Consider the following 23878-nt stretch of genomic DNA (forward strand, 5'->3'; position numbering starts at 1 on the left):
TATTAATGGGGAGTGACTTTATAGCCTCCTGTGCTTCCTCTATAGTTATTGATTGCGCAAGGAACTCTTGGTGGCCGTTCGATAACCACACTAATGCAATATCATCGAAATAATTCAGAATCTCTTGTGCGTGTGCTGTGTCCCTGGAAGCATATAATTCTTCATAACTGTTCATAAATGTTTGTAATATACCAGCTGTGTCATAGTCTTCCGTGTTAGTTTCATCCACAACTCACAAAACAGTGTATTGTTTGGGTTGCATGCGTATTTTTTGTGCAAGTATCCAGCCTGATCTACCACCCTCTCCCATCCTGCGCGCTGTGTGATGTCTTGTTATATACATTATCTCATCATTTGCTAAGTCATTGTATTTGCCTATTTCGTCTCTTATAGCACTCAACACACCTGCGCTGTGTGTAGTATCATAGGTTGCCTCTATGTTTTTAATGCGCGTTTCACATTGTGCTAACTGGGTGTGAATATCTTTAAGGATACCTACAGTAATGCTGATGTATACTCCTCTTATTGTCGCCTTAAATGCTTCCCACAGGGTACCGCCACTATCTACTGATATCTTATTCGTAGCGAAGTAGTCTTCTATCACTGCGCGAATTGTCTCGGTATATAAAGGGTCTAGTAGTGCTGTCGTATTAAAGCGCCAAAGGAAGGGTGGAGGGGTATATGACAGTATTTGCAGGGACAATATGACCGGTATATGGTCTGAGAGTGTTTTTGGAAGATGTTTAACATCTAGAGCCCATGTACATGCTGTGTCCGTTAGAAGCCAAAAATCTATTCAGGACTAGCTATTGTGGGCACTGGATGAGTGTGTACTATCATAGGCGTGTGGGTTACGCAGTCTCCATATGTCTTGCGGTCTAAATTCCTGCATGCCATGCTGAAGTGTTGCAGCGGCTCGCTGATGTTGTTCGGTAGTGTTGTTCAATCTGTCACATGTGCTGTCTAATGTTACAATCATGTCCCCACCCCATAGAATCTCCATAGTAGGTAAACCCCTATAACGGCATGAACCTTCATGAAGAAGTTAGGCTTGTCCACATTTGGACCATATGTGTTAATGAGACCTACTCTAGTGCCTCGCAATATACCAACGAGTATGACATATTGGCTGTGTGCGTCCGCTAGTGTGCTTTAATGGATAAACTGTGTACCTTTGTATACCAGAGTCATCACTCCACATGCATATGCAGAGCAAGACGATAAAACTAGCAATTCTGCCCATATCTTCCCAAAACCATCCATCTTATTTTTAAGTAGATGCGTTTCTTGTAACAAGGCTATGTCAACGGCGTGCCTGTCTAGATAAGCAAAAACTTGTCTAATCTTTCTGTGATTATTAAGACCTCTGACACTCCATGTGGCCAGTTTTAGGGGTAATACAAAGACGTTAGTGGTTCTTGCCATCTTCCCGGAGAGGAGGTATTGTGAATAGATGTACTATGTGCATATTAGCCTCAGTAAGCATCATCTGTTGATCAGAGAGTGGAATAGTGTATACATGTGATGTAGTAATGAACAATGAAAGACATTTAGCAATTTTAGAAATCAGTTGAGAAGCATTCGAAAGTCGTCCCCCCCTTTCCCCACCCAACCCTCCCACTTTGTCAACCCAATTATGACGAAGACAATCCCCACTAGAAAATAAACCCTCCTCCCACCCAACTCACCCTGAAAAAAGAAAGAAAGATATATGGTAGTCGGGGTATACACAAAAGGGGCAAAAGCTGCCAGCTGGTTACCCTGATGACAACCGTCATCCAAGGCGTCACTATCATTACATAGCGAAAGTCCTGGAACCGATAACCCTCACATATCGGTGGACAAACATCATATTAATCAGACTAGGGGTGTCCAACTAGAGGAGTATGTTTTCAAATATAGCGCAATATCTAATGTGTGTTACACATATGCATATTATAGTATGAGCAATACAGCACCACAAGCTTTAAAATGGTAGTCTGACAGTTCGTTGCATTCAGCATATCCGCCAATTACATGTTGCACTAGTGGGGAGTTATTCGACATCTGAGGTTCCATTTTGATTTTCTGAATCAGTCCTAGGGGAGTGTCCGCGCGGAGCAGGGGTGCCTTTCTGCTTTAGGTATTTGAGAACTTCTTTTGGCTCATTGTAGATTACGGTGTTTCCACCATCAGTTATTTTCAGTCGAGCTGGGTAAAGCATTGCATATGAGATATTGTAGTCTCCAAGTTTCTGTTTCACTTTCACAAATTTTTTCCGTGCCTCCTGAACTTGCGCTGTAAAATCTGGATAGATTGAGATGTCCATACCCTGATGATGTTGTTTACTCAAATCACGTGCTTTTCGGAGTGTGGCGTCCCTGTTTCTGTAATTCAGAATTTTTGCGATTATTGGTCATGGCCTGGACCCAGCTGGTGGTGCAGGGCCCAGGGATCTGTGAGCTCTTTCAACAATGAATACCTCTGAGAAGGTCTCTCTACCCATGAGCGTGATAAGTAATTGTTTGACATATTGCTCCATAAGGGCTATGTTGGTCGTTTCCGCCACCCCCAGCAAGCGAATGTTGTTTTGGTGGGAGCGCGCTTCAATATCTTCAGCTTTCGCCATTATTACTGTCACAGCTTTGTCCAGTTTATCTCGTTTGAGTTCCATTTGGCGCTGAGTGTCTTCTGCATCTGATATGCGGTGCTCCGCCATATCGATCCGTTTAGTATGGCGGTCTAGTCGTTCGGACATGCGGTCCACGCGGTAGGTGAGATAATCAATTTTACCGTTTATATTAGACAAGGCCATTTGTATTGTAGAAAACATAGCCTGTGCATCTCCAGCAGCGTCCCCACCCGTAGCCAACAGGGCCAGCTGCGCACCACGATGATCTTCCAGATCGGTTTCTTTTGCTGGTCATATAATAACTTGGGTTGATTTCTGTTGGGCTTTCCCATGTTAAAGCAGTTAGTGTGTCTTGGTGGCGGACACAGTAATGTTTCAATACAACACCAAATCACTGTGGCTCAGACAGACACCAAGGCGGTTTAATGGCAGATTGTGCTAATATGAAGTGAGCAATAACACATGCAAAGCGCTATGGAGATGGCCTCAATGTGTGGAGCACTTCACCTCGATTCTCATGCAAGAGAGTGCTGAAGAGCCAGCACAGTCGTGGGAGCGAGAAATGGGGATTAGTGCCGTCTCCCCCCAACATCCGCTCAGGATTCTGCAGTATTTTCCTCGAGTATCGCTCCCTCTGTGGACATATGCGGGACATTCGCGGGTCAAAACAATCAGGATCACCGACACCCGCGACAGCACAGTGTCCGTAGACCCAGTTATCCAGCACTGCCATCAAGCACAAATGAAGAACATTGTGTGGTGCAGCAAGGTACGGCGGCCTACAATCGTTGGTCGGGGCGGTCGCAGGGGAACGATGAAGGAAATGTCCTTGCCCACGATCACATCTCCAGCCAACTATGTTCCTGGGCAGGTCTAAGTTGCCTCACAGCGGGCTCCAGTGCAGCGCCCGGCTGAGCCAGGTAGTCCCGGCGTGGGCCGGAGTTGGCGTATGTGGCAGTTGTTTTTTGAGGGTGCGTGTCTAATAGGGAAGTGGGGTTTCCCAGTGTTAGAGGGGAGGCCAGATATCTGGCTCGCCACGTCCCTTCAGGCAAGCGGTGGGGGGACTTCCCAGTGGTACTCTCCGCCGAGGGATTCTAGATATTAGGTGTTGGATCGTCACATACGTGGCACACCGCTGTCTCCCCGGGGCTCACTGGGCGCATCCGACGTTTCTCACCTTCAGAGTACGAGTCGCCCACAGTAGACGGTGTCCCTAGCCGCTGCCGTGCCACCTGGTCCACACCTCCAGCAGTCTTGATCGCAGGCACCGTCTCAGGCGCGGTCACAATCTCGCGCCACCGGCCCAGTTCACTGCACCGCCGAGGAGGAGCACGTTGACGTCCGTGGCACAGGCCGCGTCCCAGCTGAGTTTTTAAAGCGGTTGTTCTCCGGCGTTAGGGCACCCCAAAGCATGAAAGCGGGCTCTCTAGAGTGCCCAAGAGTTGCAATGTACTTTTTTGTGCTTTTCCTACATTAGGAGAGCTATGGTGCAGGATAAAATCAGGATGGTTTGAGCAACCGAAGGAGCTTGCTCAACAAGCGGCCATCTTCAGGTGTGGCTAGCTCCGCCCCCCCACTCCTTTTCTGACATATTTAAAAGTTAGGTTTCTCAGCTTCAGTTTAATTTTCTTCCAATATGGTATTTAAGTCTTAAATGGAAAGCCGATCTATAAAAGTTAAAATACAGTTTTTGTAAATAAAAAACGAAATCATTAGCTTATCGTTTAACCTTGCAGGATTTTCTAAATATGTCTATTTAAATTTATAACCATATATCAATTTTCCACAAGATTTATTAAGAACAAGGGTTCTGGAGCAGCTGAATACTCCAAATGTAAATATAGGCTTGGCTCTAAAATATTTAGAGGAAAAAAAGCTCTATGTAGGTTGTGTTATGTGGTAAGTTAGACTATGGCTCAGTGCCTCATATTTTCACTGGCCTGGGTAAGAAAGCTGGAACTGCAGCGCGACAGTAGTTGAATACCATATCAGATAGATTCAATAGAGAAACATTAAAATTAAGGAAACAGATTGAATGATTGAGCGTCATCTTTTGAGCAATCCAATTTTTCTGAAAACAGTGAATCTAAATTGTAGAAGTTACCTGAAAAATATAAAGAATCAAACTGAACTTATTAACCGGAATTAATTAATTAGGGGATATACAGAAAATGCAAAGCAGTTTTAGTATTTAACAGTCTTTGGAAATGTAAGGTTTATCACAGCTCTTTCGGACCTAGACCTCTCGTCCAGCGCCACTTTCCCTCAGCGCCAGAAGCCCTCCTGCCTCCCAGGTTTGCGCCGGCACTGCGCCGCCCAAGCGATCTACACAGCGCCTCCTGGTCTCCTCACTTGCTTGGAGACTCGCCTTCAGTTATTTAATTTTCTTTTGGGCACAAGTCAGTATCTATTTACTGCTCCTGACTTGCCCCATTCTACCGCAGACAGCCTTTTCCGCCGCTGCTGCCCCTGCGGCACCTCCCACCGGCAGCCCTGCTCCTGCCTCCCCTCATCCAGTCCCGTACCCCTCCCCTACTTAATGGCGGATGCTGCACAGTCGTGTGCAGCGGGCGCGCCTAAGGCAAGCCCGTCTGTGCCTGGACTGTGCCCAGCACCAGACACCCTAGCCCTTGCGAGAGCCACGACACCCGACGTCGCTACAATGCCTCCTTCCTCCATGGACTCAACACCGGCCGATCATCCAACTGCTCCCAGGCCACCCCGAAACTCACCCACGGATCCTTTTCCTGCCGAAGCTGCAGCTTCACCATCCGCTGAACAACTGCAGGTCCTACCCCACCCGTTAGGGCAGGACGCAACCACCTCGGATGCATACTACTCAACACCCGCTCTGTCCAAAAGCACGCCATCGAACTCTGGAACCTACTCGGCTCAGCCTCCCCGGACGTCGCCTTCCTAACAGAGGCCTGGATGAATTCCTCCTCAGCACCCAACATTGCCATAGCCATCTCAGATGGCTACAATATCACCAGAAGGGACCGCACCAACAGACCAGGAGGAGGAATCGCCATCGTCTACAAGAGTACCCTCAGAATCTCGACTAGCACAGCAGACACCTCCAGCACCGCTGAACACCTGCACATCCAGATCCACATCGACCCCAACACCACCCTCAGAGGAACACTCATTTACAGCCCCCCAGACCATAGCCACAGTTCATTGACACCATCTCCAACATCGTGAGCACACATGCTCATGCTGCCACAGACTACATCCTCCTTGGAGACCTGAATTTCCACCTCAAGAACGCCGACAACAGCAACTCCATCGCTCTGCTCGATAACCTCGCCAACCTCTGACTCAAACAGCTTGTCACGACCCCCACCCATTCTGCCAGACACACGCTCAACCCCATCATTTCCACAGGCAACCACGTCACCTTCAGCCACACCATCGAACTCCACTTTACCGACCCCCGCTGCGCACACTTCACTTACAAGAAACCTACCATGCACCACCACCCGCAACGGATCCCCCCCCACAGCTGGAACAAGGTCACCGAAGACCAGATCATCACCACCCTAGCCTGAGACCCACCAACCGACACCACTGACACAGCCACCTGCAACCTCAGGCAATGGTTCAACTACTGCGCCGATCAAAAAAACCTTAAACAGATGCACCAACAGAAATGTCAACTGGTTTACCACCGACCTCCAGGAATCTCGAGGAGAACAACATCCTGGACCCGTCCCAATCCGGATTCCGCAGCAATCACAGCACCAAAACCGCCCTCATCGCTGCCACCGATGACATCAGGACCCTGCTGGACAACGGCAAAACCGCGGCGCTTATCCTCCTGGACCTCTAGGCTGCCTTTGACACCGTCTGCCCCACACCCTATGCACACGCCTCCACTACGCAGGAATTCGCAACAAAGCCCTAGACTGGACCACTTCCTTCCTCACCAGCAAAACCCAGAGGGTCCCCCTCCCCCATTCTGTTCCAAATCCACCAAGATCACCTGTGGCGTACCCGAAGGATCATCCCTCAGCCCTACCCTTTTCAACATCTACATGGCACCACTCGCCAACATCGTCTGCTCACACAACCTCAACATCGTCTTCTATTCCGATGACACCCAGCTGATTCTCTCACTCACCAAGGACCCCACCACCGCCAAAACCAACCTCCACGAAGGAATGAAGGCCGTCGCCGACTGGATGAAAAACAGTCGCCTGAAACTTAACTCAGACAAAACAGAGGTCCTCATCCTTGGCTCCACCCCCTCCGCCTGGAACGACTCCTGGTGGCCAGACGCTCTGGGAACCGCACCGACACCCACTGACCACGCACGCAACCTGGGGTTCATCCTGGAATCATCGCTTTCAATGACCCAACAAGTCTGTGCCGTCTCCTCCTCCTGCTTCAACACCCTTTGCATGCTCCGCAATATCTACAGATAGATCCCCACCGGAACCAGAAAGATGGTAACCCAGGCCCTCGTCAGCAGCATACTGGACTACAGCAACGTCCTCTACGCAGGAACCACAACCAAACTCCAGAAAAGACTTCAACGCATACAGAACGCCTCCGCACGCCTCATCCTCGACATTCCCCGCCACACTCACATCACTGCCCACTTGAAAGACCTGAACTGGATCCAAGTCAACAAGAGGATCACCTTCAAGCTCCTCATCCACACTCACAAAGCACTCCACAAGACGGATCAGCATACCTAAACAAACGTCTCACCTTCTATACCCAAATCGCCAGCTCCGCTTTGCCGATCTTGCCCTCACCACCGTCCCATGCATCCACAAGACCACCACTCGAGACTGATCCTTTTCCTGCCTCGCTGCCAAGACATGGAACACCCTCCCCACTCATCTGCGCCAGACCCAGGACCTGCTGACCCTTAGGAGACGTCTCAAGACTTGGCTGTTCGAGCAGTAGCTGCACCACCATTCCCTTTCAGTGCCTTGAGACCCTCACGGGTGATTAGTGCACTCTACAAATGCTTGGTTGATTGATTGATATTGTTTCAGAAAAATGGTAAGACAGTGTTCCTAGTCTTTACAACAAGATGTGTGATAGATATTATAGTGGTATACAGACTTACATGTCACATATTTCAGTATCAAACAATGAACTTCAAAAAGAGATTTTTAAGAAATTAAAAAGCTTTAGAGAACCTGGCCCAGTTGAATCTTGTTTCATTGAGAGCAAAGTATTTATGAATTCTTGCAGTATTACCCTTACTGTAGATCAACATCTATTGATTGCTTCCATGTACTTGGAAGGTATGCCTTCTTTCTGCCACTTGTTTTAAAAAAACCCTGATACTCCCCCAAATTATGGACTGAGGGCTTTACTTGATGTTTTTGAAAAGGATTTGGCCAAGGTTTGCTATTTCATTTAGAGAACTTGCGGTTAGAAGTGCTGACTTTAGGGATATGGATTTCCTAGTTGCGTTTTTCAGCAAATTGTATTATTATGTATAATATATTAATCTTTTATTTTCAAAATAGCGATTCCTACTGGTCCCAAATCTACTTACCTCTTGAAAATTAATGAGATAGGTTGCAGTTTGCGGCCCATCTGGAATGATTGCTATCAGAGGGATGGTAGCACCCTGCAATCAGCAGACCCCAATATAAAATGATTGCTTTTAAATTACAGTCTTTTTTTCTTTGAAACACACCAGTTTTTTCTAAAGGAAAATGGGATATGCTTCAAAAGAAAAAAATGAAGCATTTCAGTTTCATTTTTTAAGAGTAGACAATGCCCCGTGGGGTCACTACCTGCTCTTCATTTTATTTCCAACATTCTCAAAGGTGAAGGGGATGAAAGGGGACCTCTTTCCATTTGCGAATTGTTACCATTACCTTTAACTAGTTGCTAAAAAAGATTTGTTTTGCACACATTAGTACATACTACTGCTAATCAGTATTTGGAAGGGATGCCCTAAACATGCCCCTTCCAAATACCGATTCGCAAACCCAAACTGCAATATTGTTGCATATGTGACTTTCAAACAGTCTCTCCCTAGATTTAACATTTGGACTGTTTATCAATTATTGTTCGGCGTTCAATAAACTTGTACACTAAATACTAAGGGCAGAAGTTCTAAACATTCTGCATGTGGGAAAAGGTGTCTGCCTCAAACTGTGAATTATGCATTTCTTCATGTTATAAAGAAATATACTCATGTTCTGTCCTGTCGCCTGCTAAACAGAAAGTTGACAATCCCTAGCAAATGGGAAGAATTTTGAGGGCACACATTTTCCATGGGTATGATGTATCGTGTTTTTATACCCACATGCACAATGCTCCTGCGTCAATCTATGTTTGACTTTTCAGACATCTAATGACATCTAACGATGACGGACAGATCAATTATTTTAGAACTGTAATAGCATTTGTGTTCTTTGGTGAGATGTATCTAACAGATGAGAGTTAACACTTAGGTGCCCATTCAATCAGAGGCCATTTATAGCATTGCTGCAAGTATTTGAAGGTAAGATATGTTTATTTCTCAAAAATAAGAAATCGGTAACTAGAGCTTTAGTAATGGCTAATAGGTTTATTTTAAGAAAATGGAAAACCTCAATAGCTCCAGTTATTGATGAAGGGATTATGGAAATTGTATATGAATATAAACTAGTATTTGTATTACTGTCAGGAAGCAGGGTCTAGCCTGATAAAGTCTGCAGGAAGCAGGGTCTAACCTGATAAAGTCTGCAGCTTTACACTTATTACCTCTGCTGGAAGTCACTCTAGTATAAGTCATATGTTAACATACATTTGAGCTGTATCCTCTGGTACCTGAATTTTGCCCACCGTAGCGCAACTGGATTAAGAGGTTCTGTGCAGGTTATGCATAAACACTTGTGGGCATTGTCAGAAAGCACTAGCCTTGTACTCTAGCTCCAATGGGAGCGATGCACTCTTCCACCCCCCTCACATCCACTACTGACAATATACAATATATTAAGTTGGACCAATTGAAGAAGTATGGGCAAGAGAAAGGAATGTGGGAGAAACCTGAGACTCTGGAGATAACCATTCTTTTTCGTCACTCTACTAAGCAGGGATGTCTGCAGGACAAATTGGGTATCCAAAGGCTAAAAGGAGATCTTCAATACTCTGGTATCAGTGTTCTGCTTCTAACTTAAACTGTGAAAAATATACCTTGATGAAATACCTGTGTTATTGGTATAAAGATGACCTTCCTGAAACTGAAATATAATGAGATATAAGTGACTACTAAAATGTTCATCATACAGTGTCACTATTAGCAACATACTTTACCCTAGCTTCATATGTATGCACCTCATTAGACTGGTTATTTTAGGCTCTGAGTTGTCTTTTCCATACCTTGAAAATAATTAACAATCATAAACATCTATTATTCCTCTTCTTAAGCACACATTTCACTTCCTAAATAGCATGTGGACATTAAGTGCACACTATATATACAATCAATACCAAGTGATGCCTGTTGCAGGATTTATTTGCTTTCTTTCACAAAATCCCAAGTTCAAAAGAATGACCTTATTCCCAAAGTCTTTAACTACTAAAGTCTGTGTGCAAATACAGTTCAATGTTCATTCTAGAACTCGATCAACACTATTTCTGTGAAACCGAATTGTTCTCCAACTAGCTCTTCGGGGTGAACATATCTATCCAACTGGAAACATGAATCCGCAAAGCAAGAATCCTAGCTGCAGAAAGACTAAAGCATGATTGCCTAGCAGGAATGCTGTGAAGCAAGAGAACATTGGAGTATACTGCCTCACATCAATAACAAGCAACTGTAATTTCTGTCGCTACCTGTTCTTCCTGTCAGAGCCTCTCTGAACGCCCACATCTTGGAGACAGACCTCCTTGTTTGTTAGGAGGTCTTACATAGAATTCTTGCAACAAATGTGGAGTATGAAGATCAGAAGCTCGTGCTCATGAGAGCCCCGTAGGGCCAAACCCCTTCCATCTATAAATATTGCATTTCTTTTCTGCCAATGTGTGCATCTTAAATGTTATGCCATTTCCAACATTCACCAGAACTGGCACAAGAATTGGAGCATGTGTCTTCACAATAACAAAGATGTATGGCATACCTGATTAATTTTCATTCAGAAGTACTTTCAGACTTACAGCTACTGAATTCACAATGTGTTCAGTAGGAAATGCATCCACAAATTTGGGTTGCAACTTGGAGAATTTGTTCGGATGTATGTTTTTTCTGAGTAACCATACTTTAGTAGCAACAACATATTGGAGTGCATGTCATGACCTCTGTGTTAATACACTAATGTTTTCATGCATCAAGGAAACTGATGTACAGACTGGCTGATTCAAAGGCAATATTCAAGCATTATGGTTGTTCATACAAAAGAAGAGAGACTTTCCATAAATGATTGTTCAGTATTAAGGAAGGTTCGTTCTACTGACTATACTGTTTTACTATAATCCTCATCTTGTTTAAAGGCGTAACATCTCAACTACGTTTTAACACATTGATTGAACCTCTCCATTTGTCTGTCTAATGGTGAAAACTGGTGAACAGACACGCTTCCATATCTAATTCCTTACACCATGGAGACCAAAATCTAGAAGTAATTTCATTCTGTCAATGAGCAGAACATGAGGAATACAGTATTTTTGAACATTTTGAATGCAAAAACACTATGAAATTCCTAAGTAGTGGGCTGCCCCAAACAACATATAAAATTATTCATTTTGGTCAATGATCCACCATCACTACAACTGCAATCAAATCTTAACGTTTGGGTAATTGCACATTAATCAAGGCAATAAAGTGATCATTTGAATGATTTGATTGAGAAAGACTGTTGCCTGATTCTGCCTGGCATCTGTGCCCTGGTTGAACTGTCACAAATGAGACTCAGATTAAATTGGTTATGGCTTGCTAATGCCTTATAATACAATTACAAATCAAAAGACAAATGTCTCCTTTCTTTTAGAAAAAGAGTAAATATGTTCTCTATAAGCTGGTTTTCACTATGGGTAAGGTTTGCCTAACTTTTGATCTGCATGAACTAGTAAGGGCATAGATTGTTATACTACCAATTAGGGGTCATGAATTAGTTATTTGAGGCACACATCAAATTGTGCAGATTTCCCTGAGCTAGCCTTAGTGGAAATCAGTCATGAGCTGCCCTGCTCGGCAAGTTTAATACTGTGCTAATGAGGTGGCATTTTAAAGTGCTTCTGGTACAATTGGCTCTTCTTTGACAATAGATTTATCTTCACAAGCCAAGAGTGTGGGGAGATTGGTCTGTCCACATATTATGTGGTGCTGATAGGACTACCTTAGGTCAAGAAATTAAGAGACAACCTGAACTGGATAGGAGGGCAGATCCCGGCCACTACACCTTTGATGCCGCTGAGCAAAACTAAGCAGCAGTGCCAGTGGTTATGGAAAAGCACCAGCTAACCCATAAGTACATTTCTGTGGGTTAGGATACGCCTTACCAGCACATATGGTGGTTCAAGCACACCAGCAAAAGCACCAAGCAAGATATCCCATCCTAACTGGGCAAAGAGGCTGGAAATATTTACAAAAGTACCTGTCACTTTTGGCAGGATTGTGATCCCTGTAGTGGGTGCCCTAAGAGTTGGGGGCACCTCATATGGTCAATAAATTTTTAGCAGGGTTGATTGTTTCCTTCCGGTGAGCTTGTTGGTAGCTGGACTAATTTAATGAATTATTGCTTAGGTAGAAGTGGGACCCACCTTTTGGTCAATCTCGGCTTGGGAGCACTGGTCCTGACTAGTATGGCCCTAAGCGGATGTGAGCTTTCCAGGCACAGAGCTCAGCCAGCTCGCTCTCTACTCACTCTCCCGTGTGATGAAAAGTGAAGCGCTGGAGGAGCTAAAGGCAGTAGTCTTCTCCACCGGGCACCTTACTGTTGGGTGGTTGATGGGTTCACGCACCCCGGGAATGTTTCATATTTCTTTGAAAAAGGATGGTGTGTGATCCACAAGGACTTAGGCATCGTCTTGACCTAATGGGCACATCAAAAAGTGACAAATGACCAGTCTGTGGTGGTTACATCAAAATAACAAGCAGTTGGGGTGAAGGAGCATCCCTTAGTGAATTTAGGGGGTTTGGGTTTGTTGGTGCTCAAACCATTATTTTTGTTTAAGACACACTTTATTGATTTTATCTTTTGTCGAGCCTTGTGCAAGCATTGGTACAGTTGGAAAAGAGATAAATTATAAAAAGCATTTTGACATGAGTGATTGAATACAAACAAGTTACAGCCGATAGGTGGTTGTTATCTTTACATAAGTTGACAATTTTATCAGACTGCATTTTTCTTCATTGGCAGCATTATAGGCAATCAACCATGGTATTCCACAGGATTTTAAAGGGGACCGGTTTGATTATGATAAACACAGGACTATGTGCATAAATGGGTCATCAATTTCCCAATTTCCCATACCACAGCTCACTATAATTAGACAGCCTTTGAGCCTCCACACATAATTAATTCCCCTCCATTCCCCCTTTACACTACCAACACCAGACAAATCTGCGATTTATTCGCCTGTGCTGAATACAACAAGGAATCCCAGCCGTACAACATAGAGGACAGCCGTAGAGCTTCCAAGAATTGCTGAAACTCACATGCTCGATGGGGGTAAGTGACAAAGGAATATGTCCAACCATAACTACTGCTTGCCTTTGCCCCTACTGTTTTGTTTCACCCCTTAATACAATACATATGATTTTCTCTTTTTCCAAACAGAACCCGGCCGGGTTTCCTAGTGAGTAAATATTTTAAATTCACCTGCACATGGTTCCTCACTCACAGCACTAATATTCTAGCAATTCGACAATCAGGTATCTCTTCCAGCTAAATTGAATAATTATTATAATCCATTGCCAACACAGTAATTGGACTGGCAATATTAAACATACATTTTTAATTTCCCTAGATGTCCCCAAAAATTGTAGGTCCTGAAGAGACCCTACATCCTTATTAGGGTCGAAACGCCGTCGACAACTAAGAAAAGCAAACTGCTGAAGCTGGCATTCTATAACTACATAGATGTTATGTATTGGGAAAAATGAGAGTGGTCGCTTTTTTGGATACAAAAACTTTATTTGAAACCTTTTCACATATTGTTTCACAAACGTTAATTCCATGTTTTTGGTTCATAATTTCACTTGGGACACATTACACAACTGCAAATAGCCTTTGACATTTAGTGTAATAATTGCTTTCACTGTATAATCATATTTAAATACAGTCTTTGAAAAACGCAATCTGTGTTTTTGGCTTGTTTGTTCTATTTGACATCTCACCTAAACCCTGCCTATACATGCAAATTTTCGCCTCTTCTCCATTCTATTATTACATATCTTCTCCACAGGAGCCATTGTCTTTCTTATAATACAGATTCCTGACGGGCTGGAGGTGCAAGATCCCCGCAAGTTTATTGTTGATTTGTTTACAGATGCATTTCCTGAGCTAACCAGAAGGGATTGGAACAGAGAAATAGAAGGAGCACATTGTTTCCCGTTTAACATTCGCTCGAGAGTGGGCCAAACATCTGCTAGGCCTAGAGCATTTTTGATCTCTTTAATAGTTTTTTAGCTAGGGAAGATATTTATCAGCTAGCCCTTCCAGATAAAAAAAGGGCAGGGAAGGATTTTGAGTTTTTGGTAATGCCGTATTTTTGAAATTTCACTGTGGAGAATCGCTGGCAGTTATGTCAGCTTATCCAGTTGTTTCAAGCTAAAGGGGCGTAAGTATTTTTTGTTGAATCCTAAACTTAAAGTTATTTTTCAGGATCGCACCAGATTCTTTTCCACAGAGGTTTCCACAAAAGAGTTCCTAAAATCCCTGTAGGATTCCTTATAGTGGTTGTGTAACTGGTGGGTTGGGATAACACCATCTAACAGGAGGATGTTGTATTTCTTCTTTTGTCCTTTTTTGGTAGAATCTGTTAGAATCTTCCAAGTTAGAATGGTATGTCCCATCCCCTATGTAAAGCTGCTTTTTCCCTCTTTTTTCCTGTATTATGTTCTTTGTCTTTTTTTCCCAACCATCAGCGGGAGAGAACATTCTTTTTTTTAATCTTTTTGATTTCATAGTCATTAAAAGGATGTTATGCATTGGTGAAGTATTTGTAATATAGATGTGGCCTATGGGGGTGTTTTTTCTTTCTCCACATGGCTGGGATGGGTTTTGCGGACAACAGCTTTGGGTGATTGGAAGCATGTCATCACAAGGGTCCTATAGCCTCGTTGAGGGGGGTAGATGTTGGTGGATGGGTTGGGGGTGGTGTGTGGGGGGTTGGGTAGGCAGGGATTGTGGGTGGGAGGGTGCTGGGGTTCTAGAGGGTGTTAGGTGGGATAAAATCCAAAAAATTATCCACAGTATCAGTATGGAAAGAGCCTTTGAAAATCAAAGATTTGTTATATTGTTTAAAACTGCAGTGATGGTTTGTTTATTTTCTCTCTTCTTTTTTTCTAATGGCTAGTAGGGGGGTTAAAAGATGTTCTTTAAATATATGTGGCCTCAATAATTATAATAAGAGGCAAAGGGTTGCTGCTGAATTGCATATGATCCAACAGGATCAGCTTTTATTCAGGAGACGCATATTCCTTGGGGAAAACGTAAAATGTTGACAGATTTAGGGTTTGTACTCCTGGCTGTTTCACAACAAGCGTCAATGACACGGGGCATAGAATTACTTGCCAAACCTGCCCTCCAGGCCACGGGTAATTTTTTAGCTGATAAATTGGGGTGGTGGGTAATTGTGGAATGTGGCATGGGAAGTACTACATTTACATTCTGCACCATTTACGGGTCTAATCTCGATGGATCGTTAGTCTTAGAAGTATCAAATTTGGAATTAGCATCATGGCCGGTGCCTTTGGTATTATGTGGAGACTTTAATATAAATTTGGTTAAGAAAGAATTACAGGATGGGATACAAGGATATACGGGTTAGAAACCCAGGGTGTTTAAAGCACTGTACAATCTGTTAATGGATCATGGATTACTTGATGCATGGGATTGTCTTCAAGCGCCAGTGCCTGGGTTCACGTATTCTTTTCCTCACCAGAAATTAGTACGTCTCGATTTCTTTTTTATATCTTCTGCATTTCTCATGAGGGCGCAGATGCATATATTCCCTAGGGTCACCTCTGATCACGCACCAATAGTTTTTGAATTACAGGAACTATTCTCTAAATTGAGAATGGCCGAGGAAAAACTTACTCAAGGAATTTCGCAACATAAGGATATTGCAGATCTTGAAACTAATGCGGCAAAATGCCGGGCAAATATTATTATTCTTTGGAATAAGGAAAATGCTAGGAAATATTTAATTTATAAAAAGGAGTGACATGAGTATGGTGAGGTGATAGGTCATTGTTTAGCACTATGACTACGGATGAAGGAAGCTTCCCAGAGAATTGCCGGTTCTAGAGATAATTCAGGAGTAATGACTCACTACTCTCGAGGGATACTTGCAATTTTCCATCAGTTCCCATACAGATTTATATACCCAGCAGAAGCCACATGACTCTGCAAGTAACTCAGTTATTTTAGGGGATTTGATGCAGGTAGATCAGGAGGAGGCAGAGGTGTTAGATAGTCTTATCACAATGGAGGAGTTAGAGATGGCCATTAATAATTTGGCGAGTGGTAAAACTGCCAGCCCGGACAAGCTCCCAGGGGAGGTCAATAGTTTTTTTTTTCATGATATTAAGAATGAGATGTTGGCAGTCATTCGAGCTGCTCAAAATGGGTATGCACCTAAGTCTTGGGATGGATGAGGCCACTATTGTGGTATTCAAGAAGAAGGGGAAACCATCAGAACTTCCGGGGTCTTACCGACGGATTTCATTGGTCAATTGTGACGGAAAAATCTATGCCAAATGTTGACAAATCGGTTGGCAAAGGTTATTACACCGTTAGTCTCCCTGCATCAGCATGGCTTTATCCCCGGCCAAGGGACGTTGGCACATGTTAATAAAGTGGTGATTTTATTTGATATTGCGCAGGCAGAAGGGAGGGATTTGGGGTAATATTGCTTGATGCTGAGAAAGTGTTTGACCGCGTAGCCTGGGATTACTTATGGGACATCTTCTATCGGGCAGGATTTGGACAAGGGTTCATTCAGGCTTTACAAGTACTATATAAGTCACCAGTAGCTAGGATATGTTCAATGGGTATGGTATCAGAACCGGTTAAAATAACTGGAGGGAGGCGACAGGGGTGCCCCTGCTCGCCCCTGCTGTTTGCTCTGTACATCACTCCTTTTGTTGATATGTTGGAGAAAAGTACTTTGGTTAAAACGTTTATTGTTTAGGAGATTCAGTATTCTGTCTTCGCTTATGCGGATGATATCACCATTACTACTGCAGATCCGGCCACGGCTATTTTGGAGGTGGAACGTTAAGCGCAAGAATTTCATCAGATATCAGGCTATAAGCTGAACATAACAAAAACGCAAATATTATGTACAAATAATGCTATGCCCGATGATTTAAGGGTAGTCAGGGAAGTGACTTATTTAGGAATAAAAATTTGGGTATCTATGAAAGATTTGGTGGAAGCTAATTGGGTATCTATAATGACCAATGTTAAAGAATCCTTGGAAAGGTGGGGGCGTCTTCATCTTACACTGGTGGGTAGAGGTAACATTTTAAAAATGAACATACTCTAGGGTTTTATATTTTTTTAGATCTGTTCCTTTAGAAGTGCGCAGGCTCAACTACAACATCTACAGGCACTGTGTGCTAAATTTCTTTGGGCTCCGGGTAAACCTAGATGAGCCTACGGTTCATGACTCTCCGAAGAGAAAGGGGTGGCTGGTCGATACCTGATTTTAAATTTTATTAATATGTGTGTCTTTTGTCCAATATGTGGATATTATTAACTGGAGAAGAGGTCAGTAATACGGCAGAAGCTCCGTCAATCTAGCAAATGCTTCTAAGAGCGGAGGTTAGAAATTGCCTGTTTAAAGAAGGGGACTGTAGCTACTACAAGAGGACATGCTTTAAAGTTATAGATGCTGTCTTTAAGGTGTGGAAGGTTATTTGGAAAAACATTTCTTTGGAGGGGATTACATATTACACACCTACAAATACTTTAAAGATACTCCCACCGATTGTTTGGGACTATGTAGAGAGAATTTGGAGAAGTTAGGGTATTTCTCAAATTGGTGATTTTTATGAGGCTGGAGGGATTTATCCCACTTTTCTGGATTTTGCAAACGAATATAATTTACCCAGGATGCAGTTTTTTAAGTTTCTCCAAATTTGGGGCTTTTTGGGTAGGAAACATCTAGAACCAGTACCACACAGACTTATTGAAGCTATTAGGTGTCAGGAGAAAATAGGGTTATTTTACAAAATCCTTTTAAACTCTAGGGCGGACGATTTGGAGAAGCACAATGTTAAATAGGCTAATGTTCTGGGAGAACACATACTTTCCCTAGAGAAAGCTATTGCAATGTCTGGGGAAACCCTTTTGTCTGCCAATCTTAAAGTTCATTTTTTTAAACTGTTTTCAATTTATATTATACGCCTGCAAAACTTCTGAAATGGGGGGGAGGCAGGATGGTTAATTCTTTCGTTGCGGGAGTGACAACGCTGATAATTTGCATATTTTCTATTCTTGTTGCAAACTGGCTCTTGCTATTAGCCATATTGAAAGTTTTTATCAGGTGTTACTGGTGTACCTATTAAAATTACTGCAGCTATGATGTTATTAGGAATTGGTCAGGATTTAGAGTCTGGAAATCCTATGTTTAAGCATTGTTATTTACTGTTTATGGCTATGGCTGTAGCTCGTCTTTGTGTTGCTGCCTCTTGGTTGCAGTCTGATGCCCCCGCTTTTGAAAAGTGGCGAGACAGAATGTATAATATATTTAATTTAGAATTTAGTTTATACTCAGCAAAAGGCTCAAGGAAATGAAAGACTGGCATTTATATTGGGGGGGGGGTCCACGAACATATGAATGTTTGAAGTATGATATAATTTTGTGATACTGTGGATTAATAAAATAAAATAAAATATACAAATAAAAAAACAATAAACTAATGAAATCAGGCATGCAAATGTTCAGTCATAGTTCAGAAAATTAAGCTAGGGGTTACATTCTGACACTGACTTCGTATAGATGCTCAGTCCAGAGAACTTGTAATGGTAAATAATCTCTCCTGGATTCATAGAATACAAGAGTCATGTGCGTCTCTTCCACTGAAAAGGGCTGTTTCACAAAGGGCCTCTGCACTCATGGTGGGTCCTCCACAATGGGTAATTGCAGTACAGAGTTCTCGCCAAGAGTGTGGGGTCCTCGCCACAGCTGATGGGCATCTGCCATTAGCGCAAAGGCCCTTTGTAGAGGCCCTTTGTAGAGGCCGTTTGTGAATTGGGCTTTAAGTATCTGTAATCAGTTGGTTTCATAACCCCAATGTCTTAAGGATTGCGGCAAATGCATACTAAAGAAAATTACTTTTGCCCATGAATGCATCAGGTCAAGCCTGAAATTCCACTTTCTCTGCATTGCACATCATATCACCTCCTCCATCGAGCATTCTACAACTACTGATATTGAAATTACAAAGTTATGTCTCCTATTCCCATTTTAGGTTATGAAAGGTCAAGACCACTGGAACATATCGACTTAAGAAGACGATACCTGACCTGAAATGTGGATGCAATGCAAATGTTAATTTGCCGAGAAGAATAAAGCAACCTCACCCTTATTGCTAACGATGCGGTCACTGTATGATAAACCACTGTTGCCCACCATTTCTACTTGGGCACCTATGTCAATTCTTGTAGGGGAACAACCCTCACAAACTAATGGGCTGGGCTTAAGAAGTAAGACCTAGGTGACTGAAGATTTCATATTTGATTTGTATATACTGAGCAGGTATTTGCTCAATTATAGCAACTATACTTAATAAAGACACTGTATACAAGGCTTCCTCTACTGATAAAGTATCAATTCTAAATCTGTTGTCACTCATGGTAACATGTGTATGAAATAATACTACTTAAGGAGTCATGTAGCGGCGACCCGTCTGTATGAACTGAGGGGCCAGGCCCCCTACCCTTTTCCCCATAAGGAGAGTATCTGTCATGCCAAATAAAGGTCAGCCTGACAGACATTCTTCTTGTTTAGGTCAGGCAGCCAGTAGCTAGACATGCGCTATCTGCACAGGCTCCTGGCTGCCTGAGCTGAACTTGGCTAGGCTGAGTATTTCACAGCTCTGTGGGCGTGACCTCCTCATACTTGCAAAAATGCTTTGAGTCCCTCCCCCTTGTGATGAGAGGGAGCGTCACTGATTGCCTTGGATCTGGGTGCTTCAGTTTCAAGCCCTGAAGTGCCTAGGGCCAAGTCTCAATCAGTGACAACTTATCACTGAGTGGGGTGGTGTCAGCAGTTTCGCTGACCCCATACCACTGTGTGACGAGTGAAGCACTGCTGTCTTCTCTTATGAGGGAAAACAGCAGTTCCAACCTTCCTGTTACCTCCGAGGTTTCCCTCCCCAAGAGCATGCAAGTTTTGTATTGTTTAAAGTTTGGTGTATGTGTGCATATATCTATGAATGTATGTATTTATTTGGATTTGAGTGAGTGAGTGTTGCGAATGAGTATGTGTGTGAATGCATGGGTGTCAGTGAGTGTGTATGTGTGCATGGTGCCCCCTGCCACCTTCCCTGCTAAAATAACCTGCCACCACTGGAGTCATGAGCACATATTAGGCACCATACTGCATATTTCCAATAAATCAAGATGTTCTCCGAAACTGTTGGGCAGATCAGATGTGCTGATCTAATAATATGCACATAACTGTGCCTGATGCTTATACAGAACAGTTACAGCACATATCCATACACCTAACACCAATGTATCTTCATTTATCAGTATTACTCATTGATAAAAAAATATCAGCCGGTGAAATAAGTTTATGTTCTTAAATTTCAAAGTAAATATTTTCTCTGACTCAACCAAACTTTTATAAACTGCTATTTGTTACTTTATATGCCTCACGTCATCCAAGATAAAACACTGCCATCAATTCAACCTTCAGATCCTCATTAAGAACACAAGCCAGTCTGTAGTTTAGGAAAAATAAGTTTCAATAGAGTAAGGGCTGTACTCTAATTGCTTAATAATTAAACCACATTTGTAGATGGGACGTATCGATAATCATAATAATGAACTGTTGGCCATTAACATGAAAAATAGGATTTGTGAGCAGGGCCAATGGAATTATGTGATAGGAGAACACCAAATTAAGTGGCAGAGTTGACCAAATTATGCAGCAAGAAAAGACAAATTATGCGGCATAGTACGGCACATTTTTGATTGCATTCATTATTTTAATGATATTTTCTCGAGGTAATACTCTCTGGGTAAAGAATTCACCTCATTAGAACTAGTTTACCAACCAAATACAGAATAAGTGAAAGTTGACAATGTAACATTTCTGAAGGGCCTTCACTACGCACGAACACGTCAACACGTTTGTAACTGTTAATCCATTTTAGTTAGTGAGCATTTTATTTGTTAAAATCTGCAGATTATGGATTAGATGATGATTATGTAGCAAATGCAGTAAATTTTAAATTATGCTAGAAAAGCAGCGATCGCAGAATCACATAATTCTCGTTGCCCTGCTCATGAGCTACAGTACTCCTTCAAAGTTGCCAGTACTGGAGGAACTTAGGCCATCATTTACAGGTGGATGGAAATGAGCCTGCCACCTCATGTTGCACCTGCTCAATTTAACACCTTTGGTGCTTGTGCCGAGACCAGCTCATCATGAGTCACGTTGGAGCTGTGCTCATGGCGAGCTGGTCTCGTCATAACGGCGTTGCGCCGCCCATGCGCGATTAATTCCCTGCCTGTGCGGGCAAATTAATCAGTGGGCAGGGTTGTGACAAGACCAGCTCGTCATGAGCACAGCTCCACCGTGGCTCATGACAAGCTGGTCTTGTCACGAGCACCGCGCTCACCACCCCGCCCCCCCTGCACCGTGAGGGAATTACCCCCGCAGTGAAGGGGTTCAAGATTTGGCATGGCAGATTTTCCAAAGCCAGAGCCGGTGTCAGTTCCACAACTGGGAAATCTCTCTCTGCTAAATAACCATTTGTGAATGAGGCCTCGGATGGACAACGACAAACAGACCCGACAGATTTTTTCCACGTTTTGCGTCCAGCCAGACGCCGTGCGAGCAGAGTGAGCAGAGTAGAGGAGAGGAGGTTACGGGTGCGGTCGGGCATGAGCGCTGATCAAAGCGCTGTGAGAACAACGCCGCCGCCCCCCCCTAAACTCCCTCCCCCCCACCGGCGGGAGTGTGCCCGTGCCAGATAGGAACCAGCGCCGATAGCGCGGATCACCAATTAATGGACAGTACCAACTGGCAGTGTCTGCTTTGCCTCCATAAGGACGCCGAGTCCTGGAAAGGGGTAGCACAGTGCTGAAGGCTTGCAGCGCTGCTGGAACCGGTAATCACTCCCCGCCTACAGAGCTGCGATGAGGACTGCTGAACCAGTATTGTTGGAATCCAACCCACGTCTTGCGTCCAGCCAGATGCCGTGCGAGCAGAGTAGAGGAGAGGAGGTTACGGGTGCGGTCGGGCGTGAGCGCTGATCAAAGCGCTGCGAGACTACCCCATATTAGGCAGATCTTCATGGTCATAACTGCTAGTTTTTCCTGTCTGGGTCTGCCATCAATCAATCAATCAGGGGTTTGTAAAGCGTGCTACTCACCCGTGAGGCTCTCAAGGCGCTGGAGGGGGTTGAGGGGGGGAACAGCGGCTCCAGATCTGTCAAAGAGCCTGGTCTTGAGGTCCTTCCTGAACGTGTGCAGGGTCGGGGAGCATCTGATGTTCATTGGGAGTTAGAGCCTGGTTTTGGCTGCGATGTAGGGGAAAGTTCTCCCGCCCGTTCTGTTTCTGCAGATGTGGGGGATCTTTGCCAGGGCGAGGTCAGCTGAGCGGAGGTTCCTCTTGGGTATGTGGAAGGAAACTCTCTTGTTGAGGTCTTTAAGTCCAGTGTTGTAGAGGGATTTGTAGGCATGGGTGAGGAGTTTGAAGGTGACCCTCTTCTCGATGGGGAGCTAGTGGGGCCTCGCAGGTGTTGGGTCGTGTGATCCTGGCATGATGTCCCGAGGACGAGTCTGGCTGCCGCCTTCTGGATGGTCTGGAGCCTGTGCAGCAGAGACTTGTTGATTCTGGCATAAAGGGCATTGCCGTAGTCCAGTCTGCTGTTGATGAGTGTGTGGGTGACAGTCTTTCTGCAGTCTGGGGGGATCCACTTTAAGGTCTCACGGAGGGTGTGCAGGCAGTTGAAGCTAGTGGAGGTGACTGTGTTGATCTGGCGGTTCATGGAGAGGGAGGAGTCAAGGATAATGCCGAGGTTCCTAGCGTGGTCCGTGGAGGTGGGTGGGCTCCCAAGGGCGAAGGGCCACCAGGTGTTGTTCCAGGCAGAGGTGAAGGGTCCGAGGATGAGGACCTCGGTCTTCTCTGAGTTTAACCTCAGGCAGCTGTCCTTTATCAAGCCTGCCACGTCCTTCATACCTTCATGGAAACATAGTCTGGTGTCCTCGGGATTCTTGGTGAGCGAGATGATGAGCTGGGTGTCGTCTGCGTAAGAAACAATGCTGAGCCCATGTTATCTGACGATGGCGGCGAGGGGAGCCATGTAGATGTTGAAGAGCGTGGGGCTGAGTGAAGATCACTGGGGGACTCCGCAGTTGATTTCCGTGGGCTTGGAAAGGAAGGGAGGGAGCCGAATCTTCTGGGTTCTGCCGGAGAGGAAGGATTGGATCCAGTCAAGGACGGTCCCTTGTATCGCCGCGTGGAGAAGTCTGGCTGTGAGAGTGCGGTGAGAGATGGATGAGGCCCGCAGTGTATCCCTGGTCGAGTAGCATGCTGATGTCGTCAGTGGCAGAGAAGTGGGCCGTCTCGGTGCTGGGGTTGCTCCGGAATCCAGACTGGGAGGCGTCCAGGATGGAGTGTTCTTCTACGAAGGCAGTCAGCTGGGTGTTTACACATCTCTCCGTGACTTTGGCTGCGAAGGGGAGGAGAGAGATGCAAGCTATGGTTGTCCTGAAGAAGAAAGGTGCTCAAGGACATTTAAGAAGACTGACTCCCAGTTTGGGGAAGTCTGTTTTTGTAGATTAAAAAGGACAGACAGGGGGGGCGTGGCCGACAGCCGGCGGGGATGGTCGCTAGCTAGAGCGACTCCCGGCCGTCTCCGACGATCCGACACACTGATCGGCCAGAGCTCGGGAT

General features: G+C 44.3%; 1 long non-coding RNA gene across 1 annotated transcript in view; it reads left to right on the forward strand.

Moving 5' to 3' along the window:
• LOC144825202 (uncharacterized) overlaps positions 1-19438 on the forward strand; it is a 204543-nt gene extending 185105 nt beyond the window's left edge. The window contains exon 3 of the long non-coding RNA XR_013609333.1: positions 19218-19438. This is a non-coding gene — a long non-coding RNA (uncharacterized LOC144825202). The remainder of the gene's footprint in view (positions 1-19217) is intronic.
• The last annotated feature ends 4440 nt before the right edge of the window (positions 19439-23878 follow it).

This window comes from Lissotriton helveticus, chromosome 3_1 (genome assembly GCF_964261635.1).
Source record: "Lissotriton helveticus chromosome 3_1, aLisHel1.1, whole genome shotgun sequence".
NCBI classification, from domain to species: Eukaryota; Metazoa; Chordata; class Amphibia; order Caudata; family Salamandridae; genus Lissotriton; species Lissotriton helveticus.